The 21,650-nt window shown below is 35.3% G+C and overlaps 1 long non-coding RNA gene across 2 annotated transcripts in view; it reads left to right on the top strand.

The window, feature by feature from the left end:
* Positions 1-21,650, top strand: part of LOC123330774 — a 351,279-nt gene that overhangs the window by 261,048 nt on the left and 68,581 nt on the right. For both annotated transcript variants that reach the window (XR_006546900.2, XR_006546901.2), the window contains exon 2: positions 4,570-4,651. This is a non-coding gene — a long non-coding RNA (uncharacterized LOC123330774). The remainder of the gene's footprint in view (positions 1-4,569; positions 4,652-21,650) is intronic.

Raw genomic sequence — 21,650 nt, 5'->3', positions numbered from 1 at the left:
ACTCTCTGCAAACCCATGGACTGCAAATTTCAAGCACAACATTTTGATATCTGTTATCTACCTAAAATCAAGAATAAAAAGAGATACTGTTAACTCAGTACATATTTTGAATTGAAAATAACAAATTGTCTATGAAAATAAAGGGTAGATGGTGGAAGGTGTTGAAGGAGAATATGAACTAATGTAGGCATTCTGCCTACATTTAAAGGCAGAATCTATTATAGATCGTCAGACTTTTGGTTTTCGTGAATCATAAAGACTGAAATTTTTGTGCTTTTTTCCAAGATCATTAAAAGTGACACTAAAAACAGTAACTATGATACTGTGTTTTTAGATATTACTTGTTTTACTAGAGCTTACAACCCCTATGCATAAAATATTAAAAAATGAAACAAAACTACTATTCAGCATTATAATGATATTTACTTATCTAATATTGATGGGATATTTATATCTTTGTTGTTTAAATGATAATGTCATAATCACTGAATAGCAGAAATCTTTAAAGTAACATAATTTGTAAACAAGAACTCCTTGAATTGTCTATCTTTTATTATTTTGTCATGTGCCCATTCACAACAGCAACCATAATGATGATGATAATAGCTAGCATTTAAAAGCACATTATATGCTAAACACATTGTTCAAGGAACATACGTGTACACACCTGTGTATACCCATTTATTTTATCCTCAAGCAAAAAAAAAATAACACTATAACACAGGTACTATTTAGTTATCATATCTTATAGAGGATAAATGTAAGGCTTAGAGACATATGATAACTTGCCCCAAATCAACAGATATGTGGATTTAAACACAGCAGATGATAAGTGCTGGCCTCCATTTTTACTGTTTTATGGTTCTGAGATATTGTACAAAACTCTAAATTACCAGAGATTGGAATCATCGAAACTAATGAAGGCAAAGAATGCATGAACTAAATTTTAATGGATTCTTGGTGAAAAGTGCCAATGGTCAGGTTGATTTTGAAGGAAAAATACAATGACATTCTCATCCTGAATCTTTAAAGATGAATACCCAACAAATGTTAGGCATGTCCTGTTTCTCTGTGATTCAGATTAGTAAATAATTATTTCGGTTTTTTCCCTCAGTAATTTGTTTTCATCAAATTTGTACTGCTGTTTCAAATGGACAAACTTTGAGTATCCCTATTGTTATCAATCAATGCTTTGGGTGAACACAGACACTTATTATTTTGATATCTGTTAAAAATCTATTTCTGCTTTATTGACTATGCCAAAGCCTTTAACTGTGTGGATCACAAAAAACTGTGGAAAATTCTGAAAGAGATGGGAATACCAGACCACTTGACCTGCCTCTTGAGAAATCTGTATGCAGGTCAGGAAACAACAGTTAGAACTGGACATGGAACAACAGACTGGTTTCAAATAGGAAAAGTAGTATGTCAAGGCTGTATATTGTCACTCTGCTTATTTAACTTATATGCAGAGTACATCATGAGAAATGCTGGGCTGGAAGAAGCACAAGCTGGAATCAAGATTTCCAGGAGAAATATCAATAACCTCAGATATGCAGATGATACCACCCTTATGGCAGAAAGTGAAAAGGAACTAAAGAGCCTCTTGATGAAAGTGAAAGAAGAGAGTGAAAAAGTTGGCTTAAAGCTCAACATTCAGAAAACTAAGATCATAGCATCCAGTCTCATCACTTCATGGCAAATAGATGGGGAAACAGTGACTGACTTTATTTTTCTGGGCTCCAGAATCACTGAAGATGGTGATTGCAGCCATGAAATTAAAAGATGTTTACTCCTTGGAAAGAAAGTTATGACCAACCTAGACAGCATATTCAAAAGCAGAGACATTACTTTGTCAACAAAGGTCCGTCTAGTCAAGGCTATGGTTTTCCCAGTAGTCATATATGGATGTGAGATTTGGACTATAAAGAGGGCTGAGCACCAAAGAATTGTTGCTTTTGAACTTTGGTGTTGGAAAAGACTCTTGAGAGTCCCTTGGACTTGCAAGGAGATCCAACCAGTCTATCCTAAGGGAAATTGGTCCTGGGTGTTCATTGGAAGGACTGATGTTAAAGCTCAAACTCCAGTATTTTGGCTACCTTATGTGAAGACCTGACTTATTTGAAAATACCATGGTGTTGGGAAAGATTGAAGGCAGGAGGAGAAAGGGACAATAGAGGATGAGATGGTTGGATGGCATCACCAACTCAATGGACATGAGTTTGGGTAAACTCAGGCAGTCGATGATGGGCAAGGAGGCCTGATGTGCAGCGGTTCATGGGGTCACAAAGAGTCAGACACGACTGAGTGACTGAATTGAACTAATTTGCTATAAGTGCATTTCAAGTCTATGTATTATACATTTTCATTTATAATAATAAATGTTCATTTAGATATATGCATATATATTCATATGTGCCATAGTTTCTAATGAGCATCTGATAAATTTAACATTATGATAAATTTCTATAGACATGTTAATACATTTAAAAATAATATTTAATGATAGTATTTCACATTTGAGTTCTTATTTTTGAACAGGCTTTCTAGAGACATATATATGTATATCAAGAGTCCTGCTAATTTACAAACACTTGATGTTCAGTTATTGCTATTTTGATTTTTTATGAGACCAAAATTTTCAGATCATGAAGTGTGATTTCAGTCATAGATTATTGGACATCTTGAAATTCTCTGAATATGTGAGAGAAAGATAATGGCTTCTCTAGTCCAAAGAGTCACTGTTTGTTTATTTATTTTTAATTTTGTAGTGAATATTTCTCTATTTGGCTCTGTAAGAGCACCATCTGGTGGCATCCAAGACTTCCAAAACAATCTGTAGACATCACTGTTGCCAATGAGTTGGTGGAGTATAGCTGTAAATTTGTTTGAATAAAAAGTTTATACCTTTTAGATTTGTTTTGTTTGTTCTAAGCTCAACAAGGCAGTTATTTATTATTTTGAGTGAATAATCCATACATGAAATCGAATTCCATGAATGAGGTACATAAAAGTCTATCTTCCCGTAAAAGAAAGAAAGAAAGAAACACCTTTTCTTGATTGCTGAATGTTAGGCAGAAGTTTTCAGTGACTGGGGCTTAACCACAGGGAAATCAACTTGGTTCAAATTGAAATATCTATAGCCCTGTTTTGGTTATATTTGGGAGTGGAGAAGCTGTTAAAAATTGATCAAGATTCACTGCCAAACATTTTGTTTATTCTAATTCTTTGTAGTTGCAAAATATGTAAAAATTGCAGTAACTTTTTACTGAAAATGCTGCTTAAATGTTGAGATTATTTTAACTGAACTTTTGAAACATCTGTTACATTCACAGTTTTGCCAGGACCATTCACATAAAAGTACATTTTATGCAAGAAAATGTTTAGACTGATGAATGACTGATGAGCTTGTAGCAAGATATGTTTCCAATAGAATATAATATTAAATTCAACAAAGAATACTATCCAATATTGTACTTACTATGTTTCTTATAAAAGTAATATTTTCTAGGGAAACAAATATAGTTTATAATACCTGTAGAAAGATAGTAATATAAACATCGTATAAGTGGAAAATTATTATCTATAAATTAGGAACATAGAAACTAATTTTATTTAAGTATTAACCATTTTGCTATATGAAAATAAAATAAGAATCAATATTTCTTCTCTTTTGGTTAATTAAGTATGGTCTTATTCTCCTGAATCAAGTGGAAAATTAAAATCCATGTATTTAAATACATTTTGTAAATTTTCAGATCTGCAAATCTCTTCCCAAGATATCCTTTAGAATTCAAAAGGTTATAAATTACTCCATATTAATTTTGACTTTTATTAGTGAATTGAAAGATAATTTTTAAAATGACAGTGGTAAAGAATAGAAGTTCTAGAATCAGGCTGTCAGGGTTTAAACCTCTTGTTCCTTTCTAGCATGTCCTTTTGGACAAATACATGAAACCTTGCTATATCCATGCTAGAGCTATGGCTCTAAGCCATAGCTTCCTTATGTCTCAAATGGAGATCAGAGTTCCAGCCTCATAGGGTTGCAATAAGCATTATATTATTTAACACAAACAAAAAAACTTGGAATAGTGCCTACTTTTATGAAGCATTAAATAAATAATAGCTAGTATCTATTGAGGGAGAAGGCAATGGCACCCCACTCCAGTACTGTTGCCTGGAAAATCCCATGGATGGAGGAGCCTGGTAGGCTGCAGTCCATGGGGTTGCTAAGAGTCAGACACGACTGAGCGACCTCACTTTCACGTTCCACTTTCATGCATTGGAGAAGGAAATGGCAACCCACTCCAGTGTTCTTGCCTGGAGAATTCCATGGATGGAGAAGCCTGGTGGGCTGCAGTCCATGGGGTCGCACAGAGTCGGACACAACTAAAGCGACTTAGCAGCAGCAGCAGCAGCAGCAGCAGTATCTATTGAAATGTTTTCATAAGAAATATTCATTGGACTCTACCTATAATTTCGTATGGAAGCATGCTTAACTAATATTCCATTTGTCTCAATGCAAAATAAGAGTCACTGTATGTAATATAAAATATATTTCTAATGCAGAATTTCCTAGCCAGTGCTGAGAATGAGTTCCATGTGCCACTGCCATTGGTGACCAGAGTTCCGAAGCTTGCTTCTAATGTCTGTGAGTGCCACTTTCTGTCACTGTAGTATGTTGATAAGTGTTTCATGTCTCAGCGGTGTATTGACATGTAAGATGTGGGAAACAGTGATCTGAGATGATGCTATGAAGGAATTTACATTGCTAAGTTTACCATATTTAAGACCAATCATATGTGTTCCAGTAATCTATCATGTTTTTAGAGACTTCAGTTCAGTTCTGTCGCTCAGTCGTGTCCGACTCTTTGTGACCTCATGAATCGCAGCACGCCAGGCCTCCCTGTCCATCACCATCTCCTGGAGTTCACTCAAACGCACGTCCATTGAGTCAGTGATGCCATCTAGCCATCTCATCCTCTCTCGTCCCCTTCTCCTCCTGCCCCCAATCCCTCCCAGCAACAGAGTCTTTTCCAATGAGTCAACTCTTCACATGAGGTGGCAATGTACTGGAGTTTCAGCTTTAACATCATTCCTTCCAAAGAACACCCAGTGCTGATCTCCTTCAGAATGGACTGGTTGGATCTCCTTGCAGTCCAAGGGACTCCCAAGAGTCTTCTCCAGACACCACAGTTCAAAAGCATCAATTCTTCGGTGCTCAGCTTTCTTCACAGTCCAACTCTCGCATCCATACATGACCACTGGAAAAACCATAGCCTTGACTAAACGGACCTTTGTTGGCAAAGTAATGTTACTGCTTTTTAATATGCTATCTAGATTGGTCATAATTTAGAGACTTAAGGGCTTATAATACATCAAAACAATACCCAATTCTAAATTAGTCAGAGATTTTAAATGAACAGTTCTTATACACAAATGGTATGGAATTCTAGTGAATATCTCTGCCTCACTGAAGGATCAAAAAACATTTTCGGTTTTCTTTACTAATCGTTGGTCTTTCCATACTAACACCAGCTTGTTTTGAAATCTAGATTTCCTCATAACAAATATGCTGTTTCTCATAAGCATCAACATCTTTCATTCACTGGCTTATAAAAATGTCTGTTTTCATTCTATGAATTTTTAAAGCAACTTTACAGTGTTTGACTCACTATTGATTATTTTTCATATATCTCACCTAAATCCACTTTAAGTATTTCATTTGGGGTATGGCCTAACAAATGAAAACAAGCAAATTAAATTCCCATCCATGAAACCAATTCAGAACAATAAAAATTGAAAGGATAAGCTGAATATATTCAAGGAACTGTTTTGATATAAATATATAGTCTAAACTAGAGCACAATCATTTTATTTTGAAAATCGTGAGTTAATGGAAAAAAATCTTTGTGCCAAAATGATTGCATTTGTTGAGATTTAGATATAAAAGTAATTTAGCTATTTCCATATTCTTCCATCTGATTTTTGCATATACATACTCATTACCTAAGGATAATATTGTTTAAATAGGAATAAAATTTTATAGAGCAAGATATTACAGAAATGAGTTGTGTACAAATAAAAGCGCAAATAAACTAAGGTTATCTAAAAGTATAATGAACTGTTGATTAATAATACATTAGCAGTTAACACAAAAATCAAATTAGTCATGTAAAGAAGTTTGCATATATATGTTTCCCTTGTCATTGATGGGGCTGTAATAGTTTTTAAAGCAAGTATGCCTGTATGATGAGTTCATTTAGTATTCAGTGTAATAGCACAGATAATAATGAAGTCATTTGGCTTCCATTATATAAACATTAGATAATGGATACCTATATTAAAATGCAACGCTTCTGTTTGTGCTTATTTTTATCTTCATTTGTACATAGTACTAAATCTTTAAAGTTGAGCTTTTATGCAAATTGTTGACATTTATAACTCTGTATGTTGAGTGACTTTTATGGACAAAAACATTCCATTATATTGCTTTGGATTCCAAGATAGACAGCAGTTGGATTGTTAAAAAGGGTGTTCTTATGATTATTAACCAGTTGTCTAATCTCATTTTCTCCCTCCTATTTTTGTATTGCTCTCTTTAAAGGAAGCAAGTGTGTACAAGAACATCTTGAAAAAAGTGCTCCATTATACAGTATCTCTGACATATTTTATTTTTTTTAATTTCTTGGGTGTTTGTTTCTTTTGTCCTTACCATATTTATTCATTTGCCATAATACAGAAATAAACTAAACATTGTGTTTTTAAATTATAATAAGATTTTCCCTTCCAGAGGCTGTTACAGTTGTAGGATAATGGTTTAAAAAATGACACTTTTAGCTTTATGAGGTTGTATGAACTTTTTTTTTTTGAAAGAGAAGGTTTACGCTTATTATTCTTCCCCATGTTTGTGTTTCTAAAAAATTGTCCATTTCAGAGTTTAGAAATGGTAAATAGATGATTTTCTAGTTTCAAAAAATAAATCACAAATGGGTACACCTACCACATTAAAATGTTTCTTATATATTTTGTATATGTTCAAGATTTTTTGTAAATTTTCATTGCCATGTACTTATATAACAGAGAGTTAAAAAGAGAGTATATAGATAATTATAACAGCATACTAAGTAATTGTAATGTTGGAATTAGTATTCTGTATAAGATAGACGCTTACTCCTTGGAAGGAAAGTTATGACCAACCTAGATAGCATATTCAAAAGCAAAGACATTACTTTGCCAACAAATGTTTGTCTAGTCAAGGCTATGGTTTTTTCTGTGGTCACGTATGGATGAGAGAGTTGGACTGTGAAGAAAGCTGAGTGCCGAAGAATTGATGCTTTTGAACTCTGGTGTTGGAGAAGACTCTTGAGAGTCCCTTGGACTGCAAGGAGATCCAACCAGTCCATTCTGAAGGATATCAGCGCTGGGATTTCTTTGGAAGGAATGATGCTAAAGCTGAAACTCCAGTACTTTGGCCACCTCATGCGAAGAGTTGACTCATTGGAAAAGACTCTGATGCTGGGAGGGATTGGGGGCAAGAGGAGAAGGTGACGACAGAGGATGAGATGGCTGATTGGCGTCACTGACTTGATGGACGTGAGTCTGGGTGAACTCCGGGAGTTGGTGATGGACAGGGAGGCCTGTAGTGCTGCGATTCATGGGGTCGCAAAGAGTCAGACACGACTGAGTGACTGATCTGATCTGATCTGATAAGCACAGAAAACTTGGATTGCTCTTCATTTTTCATGGCCTGTTACAGAGAATTCCAATATCAGTCTTAGTTAAATTATGGAGAGGATAGGAAGTTTAGATTGAACTTTGTTTTGAAAATGCTTTCTCTGTATAATGAGAAAACTCCAAGTATGAAACAGCCCTTAAATTTGATAAGAATTAAATAAGAAAAGAGTTTGGTAGGAAAAAAAAAAAACAAACTTAAAGGACTGATGTTTAAGTCTTCCTGTATCTATCACTCTATTCTGTCTTCCAAAATCATTGACTATAAACCTATTCTTTCTTTAGTATTCAGATATAAGGAGGTAGCACCTCTCGGCCCTTCCTGTGTGAGGTGCTCCTCAGCCAAATTCTCTATTCTGTTTCTGCATATTGCTTAATATGATATCTTGTTTTGTTTTAGGTGTACAAAGAAATCTATGTACATATGTTTGGAAAAGGAGGGGTTTTTTTAATAGCTGTTTCAGATAATGGTGGATATTCTTTGGTATTATAGCAAATTTTAACAATGGTAATTTATTAAAAATCATCTGCAATGTGAACTCTAAATCCACATTGCAATGTGGAATCTAAACCTCCTATTCCCACTCCATATCACCCCTCCATAACTTAAATAAGACTGTCTTGGAATTCTCTGTAATAGGACATGAAAGACGAAGTGTAATCCAAGTTTTCTCTGCTGTACAGAACAATACTAATTCCAACATTACTTAATGTTCCTAAAATATTTAGTATTTTAAAAACTCAGTGAAGTTCTCATAGCTGCTCTGTGAAACTCCATTAGCTTATCTTGCATTTTTTATTTAATCTTTTATTTCTGTATGCTTTGGCCATTCTGTGCTTTGGTTATTTGGAAAATACAGTTTATCTTTTTGAACAGCACAGGTTTGAATTGCAGAGTTCAATTTTTTTTCAATAGTAAGTAACTGCAGTACCATATAGTCAGTGGTTGGTTGAAGTTTTGGATAAAGAGGAACCGTGGATTCAGAGGGCCAGTTATAAGTTATAAGCAGATTTTTGACTGTATGAAGGGCCAGTGCCCCTGACCTACACTTTGTTCAAGGGTCAACTATGTAGGTTTTCTGAATTACAAAGATGTTCAAAATGGTGGCTCATTTCATTATAAAATATCAGAAATTTGTATTTGTTAATATCACTAAAAGTTTCATCAAAAAGCTTTTAAGTATTGGGAATATCTCAACCTCATATACAAGTTTTCCAAAATTCCAATTTTCATTTGAAAGGTTGAATATTATTTTTGTAGTAAGTCTTATCAATTGTTTTTCTTGAAGTGATGGCTTTACTTTGCTACTTTGTTTACTTATTAGAAAATATCAAAAAAAAAATATCTTACAGGTAACTATGTATGAATAACTCCCATTTGTCTGTCAGTTGGCATTTCAGATGAAAATGTTTTTGTATGAAAAAAAAGAGCACACAAGCACTTTTCTTCACAACCACTATCATATTTCACCAGGTAGCTGATATGCGTTATATATACTTTCCATTTATAAAAAGATTGTTAAAAAGACAGGTACTTATATGATCAAGATATAATAAAATTAATTTTTACTGCTTCATCAAGGACATTCTTTTAAAAAATATTTATTTTTATTTTTGGCTGGACTGGGTCTTCATTTCTGAGTATGGGCTTTCTCTAGTTGCAGAGAGTGAGAGCTTCTCTCCAGTTGTGGTATGTGGGCTTCTGAGTGTTGTGAAGCACGGGCTCTAGGGTGCACAGGCTTTAGTACCAGCAGCCGGTGGCTCCATCATGCCAGCTTGCGGACTCCCGAGCACAGGTTCAGCAGTTGTGGTGCACGGGCTTAGTCTCCCCACAGCACACGGGATCTTCCAGGACCAGGGCTCAAAGGCAGGTGTCCCCTGCATTGCAAGCAGATTCTTAACCACTGGACCACCAGGAAAGCCTCATGAAGGACTTTCTTAAGTGAAACTGCTTTTGTATTTTTTCTTACTACAAATATGTGCCAGTGTAGAATCAAAATGATCAAAGTTAACTTCTCTGATAACAGGTAAAATTTACATCATATTAGCTTCATAATGTGATGCATTGAGATAGACACTAGCACTTTTTCGATGTTCTCATCAAAAATTCACAACCTAAATTGAATCACTTGTATGCTTAGGGCAAACCCAAATTAAAGATTATTCTGCAAAAGAGCTGGCCTGTTTTCTTTGAGTCAAAGTAAAAAACACAGAAAAGAGTGAGGATCTGATTCAAGAAAAAGAGAGAGAGAGATTGAGCAAATGGTAGCTAAATGCAAGTGTTATTCTGGATTGAAAATTGGACCAGGAAAATTTTTCTTGTCATTTATAGTAGGTTACAAAAGCAAAAGTACAAAAATGAGAATTCTGTTCTGACTTTGTGATATCTCTACATCCTTTAACCAAATATTTTTGTAATTTATTTTAATTTTTCCTGATTTAGTTTCCTCTCTTTCTCCTTTTTCTTCTTCCTTTCCTTTATTTTTTAAAGTTTTCTATTAAAATATAATTAATTTACAATGTTCTGTTAGTTTTCAGGTTTACACTAAAGTGATTCAATAATACATATATACATATATATGTGTGTATTTATATGTATTCTTTTTTATCTTTTCTTCCTTTATAGCTTATTACAAGATATTGGGGATAGTTCCCTGTGCTATACAGTAAGTCCTTGTTGGTTATCTATTTTATATATATAGTATATTTTATCTATACTATAAGGCTTCCCTGGTGGCTCAGAGGTTAAAGCATCCATACTATATAGTATATATTATATATATAATACTATATATTATACTATATATATAATATATAGTATATTTTATGTATATTTTAATCTCAAACTCCTAATTAAACCCCCCTTCTCTTTGGTAACCATAAGTTTGTTTTCTCTGTTGTAAATAAGTTCATTTGTTTCATTTTTTTAAGATTCCACATACTGAGCTTTCACTTTTCACTTTTATGCATTGGAGAAAGAAATGGCAACCCACTCCAGTGTTCTTGCCTGGAGAATCCCAGGGACGGTGGAGCCTGGTGGGCTGCTGTCTATGGGGTCGCAAAGAGTTGGACAGGACTTAAGCGACTTAGCAGCAGCACCAGCGTATAAGCAATATCATATGATATTTGTCTTTCTCTGTCTGGCTTACTTCACTTTAGTATGATAATTTCTAGGTACCTCTATGTTGCTGCAAATGTCATTATATTATTGTTTATTAAGACTGAGTAATATTTCTCTAAGTATATCACATCTTTATTATCCATTCATCTGTCAATGGACACTTAGGCTGCTTCCATGTCTTCACTGTTGTTAATAGTGCTGCTGTGAACACTGGGGTACATGTATCTTTTTGAATTATGCTTCTCCTTGGCTATATGCCTAGGAGTAGGATTGATGGATCATATGATAGTTCTATTTGTAGTTTTGTAAGTAATTCCATACTCTATAATATTCTTCATAGCTCAGTTCAGTTAAGTTCAGTAGCTCAGTTGTGTTCGACTCTCTGCAACCCCATGAACTGCAGCACGCCAGGCCTCTCTGTTCATCACCAGCTCCAGGAGCCTACCCAAACTCATGTCCGTTGAGTCAGTAATACCATCCAACCATCTCATCCTCTGTCGTCCCCTACTCCTCCTGCCCTTAACCTTTCCCAGCATCAGGGTCTTTTCAAATGAGTCAGCTCTTCACATCAGGTGGCCAAAATATTGAAGTTTCTGCTTCCACATCAGTCCTTCCAATGAATACCCAGGACTGATCTCCTTTAGGGTGGACTGGTTGGATCTCCTTGCAGTCCAAGGGACTCTCAAAAGTCTTCTCCAACACCATAGTTCAAAAGCATCAATTCTTCAGCACTCAGCTTTCTTTATAGTTCAACTCTCACATCCATACATGACTGCTGGAAAAAGCATAGCATTGACTAGATGGACCTTTGTTGGCAAAGTAATCTCCCTGTTTTTTAATATGTTATCTAGGTTGGTCATAACTTTCTTTCCAAGCAGTAAGCATCTTTTAACTTCATGTCTGCAGTCACCCCATCAGCAGTGATTTTGGAGCCCAGAAAAATACAGTCAGCCACTGTTTCCACTGTTTCCCCATCTATCTACCATGAAGTGATGGGACCAGATGCCATAATCTTAGTTTTCTGAATGTTGAGCTTTAAGCCAACTTTTTCACTGTCCTCTTTCACTTTCTTCAAGAGGCTCTTTAGTTCTTCTTCACTTTCTGCCATAAGGGTGGTGTCATCTGCATATCTGAGGTTATTGATATTTCTCCTGGCAATCTTGATTCTAGCTTGTGCTTCCTCCAGCCCAGTGTTTCTCACGATGTACTCTGCATATAAGTTAAATAAGCAGGGTGACAATATACGGCCTTGACATACTCGTTTCCCTATTTGGAACCAGTCTGTTGTTCCATGTCCAGTTCTAACTGTTGCTTCCTGACCTGCATATATGTTTCTCAAGAGGCAGGTCAGGTAGTCTGGTATTCCCATCTCTCTTAGAATTTTCTACAGTTTATTGTGATCCACACAGTTAAAGTCTTCAGTATGGTCAATAAAGCAGAAATAGATATTTTTCTGGAACTCTCTTGCTTTTTCAATGATCCAGCAGATGTTGACATTTTGATCTCTGGTTCTTCTGCCTTTTCTAAAACCAGCTTGAACATCTGGAAGTTCACGGTTCACATATTACTGAAGCCTGGCTTGGAGAATTTTGAGCATTACTTTACTAGTAATTCTTCATAGTAGCTGTACCCATTTACATTCCCACCAACATTGTAGGAGGATTCCTTTTTATCCAGTCTCTCTAGCATATGTTATCTGTAGACATTTTGATACTGTCCATTTTGACTGTATGAGTTGATACTTCATCACAGTTTCAATTTACCTTTCTCTCATAATTAGCCATGCTGAGCATCTTTTCTTTCCTCTTGTGCCTTTTAGACATCTGTATGTCTTCTTTGGATAAATGCCTTCTAGATCTTCTGCCTAGTTTTTATTGTTTTTTTGTTGTTGTTGTTGTTGTTGTTTTGATATTGAGCTGCATGAGCTGTTTGTATATTTCAGAATATAATCCCTTGTCAGTTACAACATTGGCAAATATTTTCTCCCATTCCGTAGGTAGTCTTTTTGTTTTGGTTTTGGTTTCCTTTGTTGTGCAAAAGCTTTTAAGTTTAATTAGGTCTGATTTGTTTATTTTTATTACTCTAGGTAGTGGATCCAAAAACATTGTGGTGATTTATGTTAAAAATTGTTCTGTGTATTTTTCCTCTAGGAGGTTTATAGTTTCCAGTCTTACACTTAGGTCTTAAATACATTTTGAGTTTATTTTTGTGTGTGGTGTTAGAGAATATCCTAATTTTATTCTTTTAGATATAGATGTCTGGTTTTCCCAGCACCACTTATTGAAGAACCTCTTTTCTCCATTGTATATTCTCGCCTCCTTTGTTGCAGGTTAATTAACTGTATATATTGAACGTATATGTGTGGGTTTATTTCTGGGCTTTCTGTCCTGTTCGATTGATCTAAATTTCTGTTTTTGTGCCAGTGTCATACTGTCTTGATTACCATAACATGAATACCGTCACATCAAAAGTGTATCACTGTTGTATAGTCACTAAGTCATGTCTGACTTTTGCGACCCAATGGACTTGTACCCCATGAGGCTCCTCTGTCCATGGAATTCCCAGGCAAGCATACTGGAGTGGGTTACCGTTTCCTTCTATAGGGAATCTTCCTGACCCAGGAAATGATTCCACATCTCCTGCACTGCAAGTGATTCTTTACAGTGGGAAGCTCATAAAAAGCATAGCAGATTGTAATAAATTATGAAATATAAGAGTAAAACAAAAACCCAAACATCTCCAAAAAATGGCTAGCATCTTAAGTAATTAAACTGATTAGCAAAATGTGATTGAAATTTTTATTAGTTTCTCAGCCTTATCTGTTTCTCAGAAAACATACATAAAAGAGAGACTCAGGAAACCATATGGTGAAGGCTGACTATATGAGTATCTCTCTAGTGATACACTGGAAATAAGATCAGTCATGAGAATCACAACATGCAAGAGCTCTAAAAAAATAAGCCTGGGCTGTTTGTAAAGATACCCACCCTTTGGTCTCCACTGTCTATCACTCTTCCCTCAGTTTTTAAAAACTTTTCTAAGTTTCATTGCTGGAACAAGGTTTAACACTTTTTCACTATATTATTTATTATCTATACTGACATTGACACCATAGTCTGTATAGTCATCATTTCTTTTTTAATTTTTCCCAAGGCTCTGGGTTTCCATATGTGTGTATATATATGTGTGTTTGTGTGTGTGTATATGTTTAAATTTATCTAGAAATCCCAGAAGTAGTTTTCAGACAAATAATTTACCCTTAGGAGCAAGTAAAACCCATAATTGCAGTAACAATAAAAAATGGTTTCTCTAGAAACTTCTCTAGTTCTCTCTTACCAACAATGGAAAATGCAAAGATGTCAGGCCTCTTATATTTTCTCATTTAGATGCTTGTCTTTTGTGTCTAGAGGGTAAATTTTGTCTTTCATTTTTAAATTTGTTGGGTTCATATATAATTTTTGTTTTCCTATACAAGAACTCTAATCCACCTGCTGTGTAATTGACAGATATGAGCAACAGTCATATCTTGGTATTTTCCATGTGTTTCCTCTGTGTTCTCATGACTATAGTCTCTGCCTCTTCCTCTGTTTTCTTGCAGCTCTTGCTGTCTTGAAGATAGTGATCTATCTCCATTGCCCATAAGTATTTTCTTTGTGAAATTCCCAGTGCATAGAGCTTCAGACAAAATGGTCTTGGATTTGTTAACTAAGTTTAGAAAATGCTCATTCCACACTGCAAGCTGCGGATGATTAGCTGAACCCTAAAGAAGTGTTGTTTTCTTCCTGAAAAATTGCAGGGAAAATTTTAGGTATTTGCAACAATACTAAAAAATCCAACAAATGTATTAATATTTGTTCCATTGTAATGGTAAAATAGTTTAGCTGCATCTCATCCTTCTCCTCAGTACTCCCACTCTAAAACTAAATAATAACCAAAAAAAAAAAAAAACCCAAAAACTTCTTGTCTAAAAGAGTAGTTAGATTTAAGACAAAATTTAATCTCTTTTACAGTTGGCAATTTTCAGATAATATCTAACATCAGCATTAAATTTGATTTTATAGCTTTCAGGTTGTGTAACTAAATATTCCACTAGTAAATTTTTTAAACAAAAATCTCTATCCCAAATGTGAAGTTTAGTCATCACTTCTGGAAACATGAAATGGCTTATAATTATGTTTTCGTCCTATTTTATTTTTAATAACCTTAAAAATGGCAAGATTCCAGCTCAAGCAGGACACAGATTTGGGCGGTTGACCCATATTGTTCTAGTCATGATGATTCTCCTAGATCACCAAATAGTAGATGATTTAATCCTGACTTTGAATTTACAGATTATCTAGGTTTCTAATATGACACCCAGTGTCCCAAGATATTATCTCTTCCCTTACTTCCCCATAACTATTTCATGGTTCTTCCACTAGCACAGATGTGTATGAATCTTGCCATGGCTTTCCATAAACCCTCTGAGGTCTATTTGACTTACAGTAATAACAATTATTTATAACCACTGTTTCTGCAACTATTCTTTGGTTTGAAGTGTCTCTTAAGGCATTGTGTAGATATGTAAATGACACGGTTTTCTGGGCATTTGATTCAAAGCTTGAAGTCCCAAATTTTAAAGAGTTTATGATTTCTGTCACTTATGGTGCAGTTTTCCAGTGATGATCAAGGCAACAGAAGACAGCACTTAGTGGGACTGTAAGCTACTTGTCACGGGAGAAGGCAGGTCTGTGTGGTTAATATGATAAAATGGGGGATGGGGATGCACTGTGATGTTTCATTCAAAACTGATTGGTCTGTTCATCTCTACCTGTCTCAAGACAGGTAATCATATTATTTTCTAATGATATTAAAAACAAGCAAGGTATAAATAGAAAATAAGGTAAGAATAAAGATAGGGTGTGTTACATACTCCATGAAGAGAAGTCACCAGTTTATTCTAAGAAAAAGAGGAAATTGAAAATTTGAATACATTCAAGTTTTCAAGGAATATCTTAACGTGGAAAAATTAAACCCAGCCAAACTCAGCAGCTATAGTAGTGCAGATTGGAGGTCAAATTGCTTAAGAGCATGGGATCAGACTAATCTTGGCTCATATCTGGCTCTGTTGGTTACAAAATGTAATTTCTATAAATTTCTTTAACCTGTCTAATCCTCATGGTTCTTAGAATCTCCTTCATAGTGATGCAGGGAGGAAGGCAATGAGAACTACTTATAAAAAGTGCCTAACACAGAGTAGGTGGCAAGTAGCTGGTTATTATCATTAATAGCAGAAGCAATATCACAAGGTCAGAAAAAAAGTCATAATGCCCTCTTCAGCTCTAAATGCATTTTTTTTAACGATTCTTTCCACTTGATAGGCCCACTGCAAGATGGTCATATCCAGAGGCTCTTAAATTTTAATCACGGGTGATGAATTATATAGTGCAGGAGCTGCTCTGAAGGCAGCTTTTGGAATGGAGACTAAACTTTCACTAGTGGTTGGAAGTGGATAAATTAATTTATCTTTTCATCTCGGGTGAGCCCTTGGAGGAAATCATTATCATAAAACATTGTAAATCTATAGACTTGGCAGCTTTTGCCCTGCAGAGTCTCGGGACTTGAGTAAATATGGAGATTTAGAGATTTACTGTCTTTTTCCTTTGAAGAGGTGATTTCCCTTGGTAGGGAAAGACGGACATGGCAATAGGCAAAAGAAAAAGAAAAAAAAAAAATCTTGTTTTAACTTTGAACCTGAACCAGCTTTGAAATACATATATCTCTTTACCAGGATAGCTTTCCCAGCTGCAAAGCCATTTTTATTAAATTACAATATTAAAGTTTAGAGCAAAGAGGAGCTGGGGGAAAAGATCTTACTCAATATATGCTCCTATCATGAATCAACAGTAAAGGCTGCGAATCATTATCAATATTTCCTCTGAGGCCTAGTGAGACAGAAAAACATTATTAGTATATATTGTCAAGGCAAGAAATTGAAAATGGAAAAGAAAAGTAACTATTTAGCCTAAAAGTTAAAAGTTGCATTTGATTGAAACAAAAGTTTTTTAAGAAAATGTTTCTCTAAGATTTTTCCAGTAATTATCAGAGTGTTTATCTGTATAAATCTGTCTGGTGCAGCGGTACAGCGTGCTCAGTTTTATCTGACTCTTTGTGACCCTATGGACTGTAGCCTGCCAGGCTCCTCTGTCCATGGACTTTTCCAGGCAACAATAATGGAATGGATTGCCATTTCCTTCTCAGGGGATCTTCCTGACTGAGGGATCGAAACTGTCTCCTGCCGTCTCAGATTCTTTACTGCTGTGCCACCTGGGAAGCCCAGAAATCTTTGCCGAGATACACATAATTAAAACCATTATGTATCCTTTTGACATACATTATCATTTGATTAAATAAAATCATTTTATGAAATCTCTTGAAGAATGTCTAAAGGAGAATATATCTTCTCTTAACAGCATACATCCTTGAAGTTAAGCAGTTTTCCCTGGAATCAATCCTAACTGATAGTGCACAACAATCAAGTGAGATTCAAGCTCAGTGTACCTTGTATACAGAACAAAACAAAATGAAAGAGAATAAGTTTTAGAAGGTACCTGTTGATTACTAAGAAATAGAAAAACCTGTGAGGTAGGATAGGTTGCATTGCAAGTGTTTCTGGATGTGTGTGAGAGAGATGGGGGAGGAGGGGCGGAGAGAGAGAGACTGAGAATAACCAATGGTGATCCAGGCTCTCCAGCTTAAAGACCATCATGGTCGGAGGCTAAGCCTTCTTCATATGCTAAGTTAGTGCTCCTCTTTCTTTTGTCTCTTTATTCATTAATGCCATCAAAAGCAATATGTAAGATAATTGGCTTAAAAATGTGCTTGAATTGTTTTATCTCTGCTATAGATACGACAACAGAGTATTAGTCAAGAGAATATGGGACTTTCAAAAAAGACAGCATATGGGAACATCGATATGTGCATACATTCTAAATTGTTTCCATTATGTTTGATTCTTTGCGACCCTCTGGACCGACTAGGCTCCCCTGCCCAGGGAATTCTCCAGGCAAGAATGCTAGAGTGGATAGCCTTTCCCTTCTCCAGGGAATCTTCCTGACCAGAGATTGAATCCAAGTCTCCCACACTGCAGGCAGATTCTTTACTGTCTCAGCCACCAGGGAAGCCCAAACATTGATATATACTGTTCTAAAGACCTAACTACTGGCAGTATCTGTAATGACAACTTTCGACAACATAGACTAGAATACGATGTGTTGTGTTTTCTAGAAAATGATGTGTTTTCTAGAATATCTTACAGTATCCCAAGAAGAAGAAAATTGAACTGTTTATAAATACAGTCATCCTTTGGTTTTAGGACCTACCCCAATATTAAAAGAGGGTAGGACTTTGACTTTCTATACAAATCTGCATGATTTGACTACATATAATGATAAATAACACATTTGCAGGAAAAGCATTGATCATTTTAAAGAATTGTTCAAAGTCCTACCCAATGGTTTTCATGCACTATTGTTACAGTAGAGTTCTTCTCTTACTCTCTTATGTTGTCTTCTGCTTCTCCCTCTCTTTGTTTCTTTTCCTCCTCCTCATATACTTTTTCCTTTTTCTTTAGTCAGTGATTAAATGGACTCTTACATTAAACTTTACTATTTAAGCAAGAAAAACACAAACAAAGCCAGAAAGTTTAAAACACAGATAAGGGCAGGAAATCAAGTTTTACACACCCATTAACTACGAGGGTCTCTATTCCTCCCTTCAGAGTATGCCCAGGGAATACAAACAACCATAGCAGTTTTCAAAATTCCTTTTGAAAACTGTACCCTTAACTATAGAAAAATCTGCAGTAATGGTAGAATTCTACTTACTAGTTTAGAATTTCACTGATTTTAGACCTATAAGATAGTTATTTTAACAATGAAGTTGCCTGCTTACAAATTCAAATAATCCCACTAAGGCAATACTAACTTTTTCCCATTGCATACTTATTTCTGAAATTTCAGTGTCTTTACTTTCGAATTTAAATGTTCCACATTAGCTTCTTAATGAACATATTAAGTAACATATAATTTGAATTCCTTAACAGTGTAGTTCAGACTTTTGTGGTGATCATTACTGTCCCCACTTAACCAAAAAAAAAAATACTCTGGGAAGGATTTCCTCATATTTCTGTGAGCAGATTTATCAGATAATTTGCTTGTTTTTAGAATAAAAAAAGAATACACCACTTGACATGAACCAACAGATGTTGAAATAGTGATAGTGTTTATACCTTTTGCCCTTCTTTGAAATTAGTGGTCTTGACACCCATATTCATGGATGTAATAGAATTCCAAGTTATGAATAATCAGTGAGAAATTGACACACACACCTTTGGTGCTCATAACCATCTGAAATTGAGGATAATGGAGAGTTTATTTGGAAAAAAGAGAGGTACACAACATATATCCCCAGTGATAATATAACATATGCTAATTTACTAAAAAAAAAAGAACATTTAGCTAATTTATCTAATTTTTGTTTTCCTTTAAGAAGAACTTTGTCAACTTTTTATAACTATCAAAGCAGATTTTTTTCACATTCCTTCCTCCAAACTTCTGACTCCAAGACTAGTGGGTTTATCTGATTGTTACCACTCTCCATTACATTATCATCACTGGTATCATTAGGAAGAATTTTATTGAAAGGCATTAATATTAAAGAGGTAATATCTAGAGATGAAAGTGAAAGAGGAGGGTGGAAAAGTTGGCTTAAAGCTCAACATTCAGAAAACTAAGATTATGGCATCTGGTCCCATCACTTCATGAGAAATGGGGAAACAGTGGAAACAGTGTCAGACTTTATTTTTGGGGGCTCCAAAATCACTGCAGATGGTGACTATAGCCATGATTTTAAAAGACGCTTACTCCTTGGAAGAAAAGTTATGAGCAACCTAGAAAGCATATTAAGAAGCAGAGACATTACTTTGCCAATAACGGCCCATCTAGTCAAGGCTATGGTTTTTCCAGTAATCATGTATGGATGTGAGAGTTGGACTGTGAAGAAAGCTGAGCGCTGAAGAATTGATGCTTTTGACCTGTGGTCTTGGAGAAGACTCTTGAGAGTCCCTTGGACTACAAGGAGATCCAACCATTCCATCGTAAAGGAGATCAGTCCTGGGTGTTCTTTGGAAGGACTGATGCTAAAGCTGAAGCTCCAGTACTTTGGCCACCTCATGTGAAGAGTTGACTCATTGGAAAAGACTCTGATGCTGGGAGGGATTGGGGGCAGGAGGAGAAGGGGACGACAGAGGATGGGACGGCTGGATGGCATCACCGACTTGATGGACATAAGTTTGAGTGAACTCCAGGAGTTAGTGATGGACAGGGAGGCCTGGCGTGCTGCAATTCATAGGATCGCAAAGAGTTGGACACGACGGAGCGACTGAACTGAACTGATGTACAGATGGGTTAGGGCAATCCAGTACATTCTATCAAATGGTGATTTTCATTAGCAATTTTTGATTGACTTTAATTTTAAAATATCTTGACTGACTTACTGACATCTATCATCTTCAGTGATAATTAAAGTTAATTGAAACATTGTATCTATAAATACTCTAATATATACACAAATAAATTCATGAAGATATCACATCCAGAATACAAAAATGATAAAAGTAACTTTAAAAATCTTAGGTGTTATGAATATAATCGTTAAAATATTTTTAAATGCGAGGTCTGAAAATGAAAGGAATCCCCTGGAAATAATTTCAGAAATACAAAGATAAAATACACAGATGTGCACGTGCACACATACACATAAAACAAGGATATATGACTAATCTGAGAGGTTCAATAGCTGATGAATAAAAATTACTAAAAAAAAAAAAAAAGATAAAATTTGACCACAATAAATCAAAGAAAGCTTAAAAATGATTTTTCCCAAACTGAAAACATAAATCTTCAGATTAAAAGATTCCACCAAGGGCCCAGAAAAATGAGTAAAAATACTTTCACACTTATAATCCTTATTATGAAAGTTCAGAGTATCAAAAATATAAGGAGGATCTAAATGTTCAAACTGGGAAACAAAAACCAATAAAAGAGGTTCATATCCCTTTGATTTTAGCAACTGTATAGTGGACTGACAACAGTAATGTCATTCCATCAAAATTGTAAAAAAATTCTGTTTGTCTAGAGTTTCATTATTAATTTGTCATAATATATAGAAAGATTTACAATCAAGAATTTGGTACATTTGTCTTCTAACACAGTTTTACTAAATTATGTAAAGAATTACTCCAACAAAATGAGACACATACCAGGAAAAAGCAAGTCATAACTTTCAGGAGGCAGTGTTTCCAGTTCTGACAAGCAATGAAAAAAAGTTTTACTATGATTGATACAATCTAGAGTAGGGAAAATAATAATTCATATGGAGCCAGAGAAATCTAATTTGTGGAAGAGAAATCTTTAAAAGCATAGAGACTATACTGGAAAATTTAAGAGTGTGACTGAGAATTGGAAAACATGTAGGAAAAGTTTGAAATACCAAAAGACTGTTCTAAGATTGTTGTTGTGTCGTGTAGTTACTAACTCATGTCCAGCTCTTTGCGACCCCCATGGACTATAGCCAGTCAGGCTTCTCTATCCATGGGATTTCCCAGACAAGAATAATGGAATGGGTTGTCATTTCCTTCTTCAGGAGATCCTCCTGACCCAGGGATACAACCTGTTATCTCCTGCATTGGCAGGTGGATTCTTTACCACTGAGCCACCTGGGAAACCCCATTCTAAAATTAGGGATTTATTATTGA

The sequence above is a fragment of the Bubalus bubalis genome, chromosome 20 (genome assembly GCF_019923935.1).
Source record: "Bubalus bubalis isolate 160015118507 breed Murrah chromosome 20, NDDB_SH_1, whole genome shotgun sequence".
Lineage (NCBI taxonomy): Eukaryota > Metazoa > Chordata > Mammalia > Artiodactyla > Bovidae > Bubalus > Bubalus bubalis.
The sequence above is the reverse complement of the archived record's forward strand: the minus strand, read 5'-3'. Positions and strand labels throughout refer to the sequence as shown.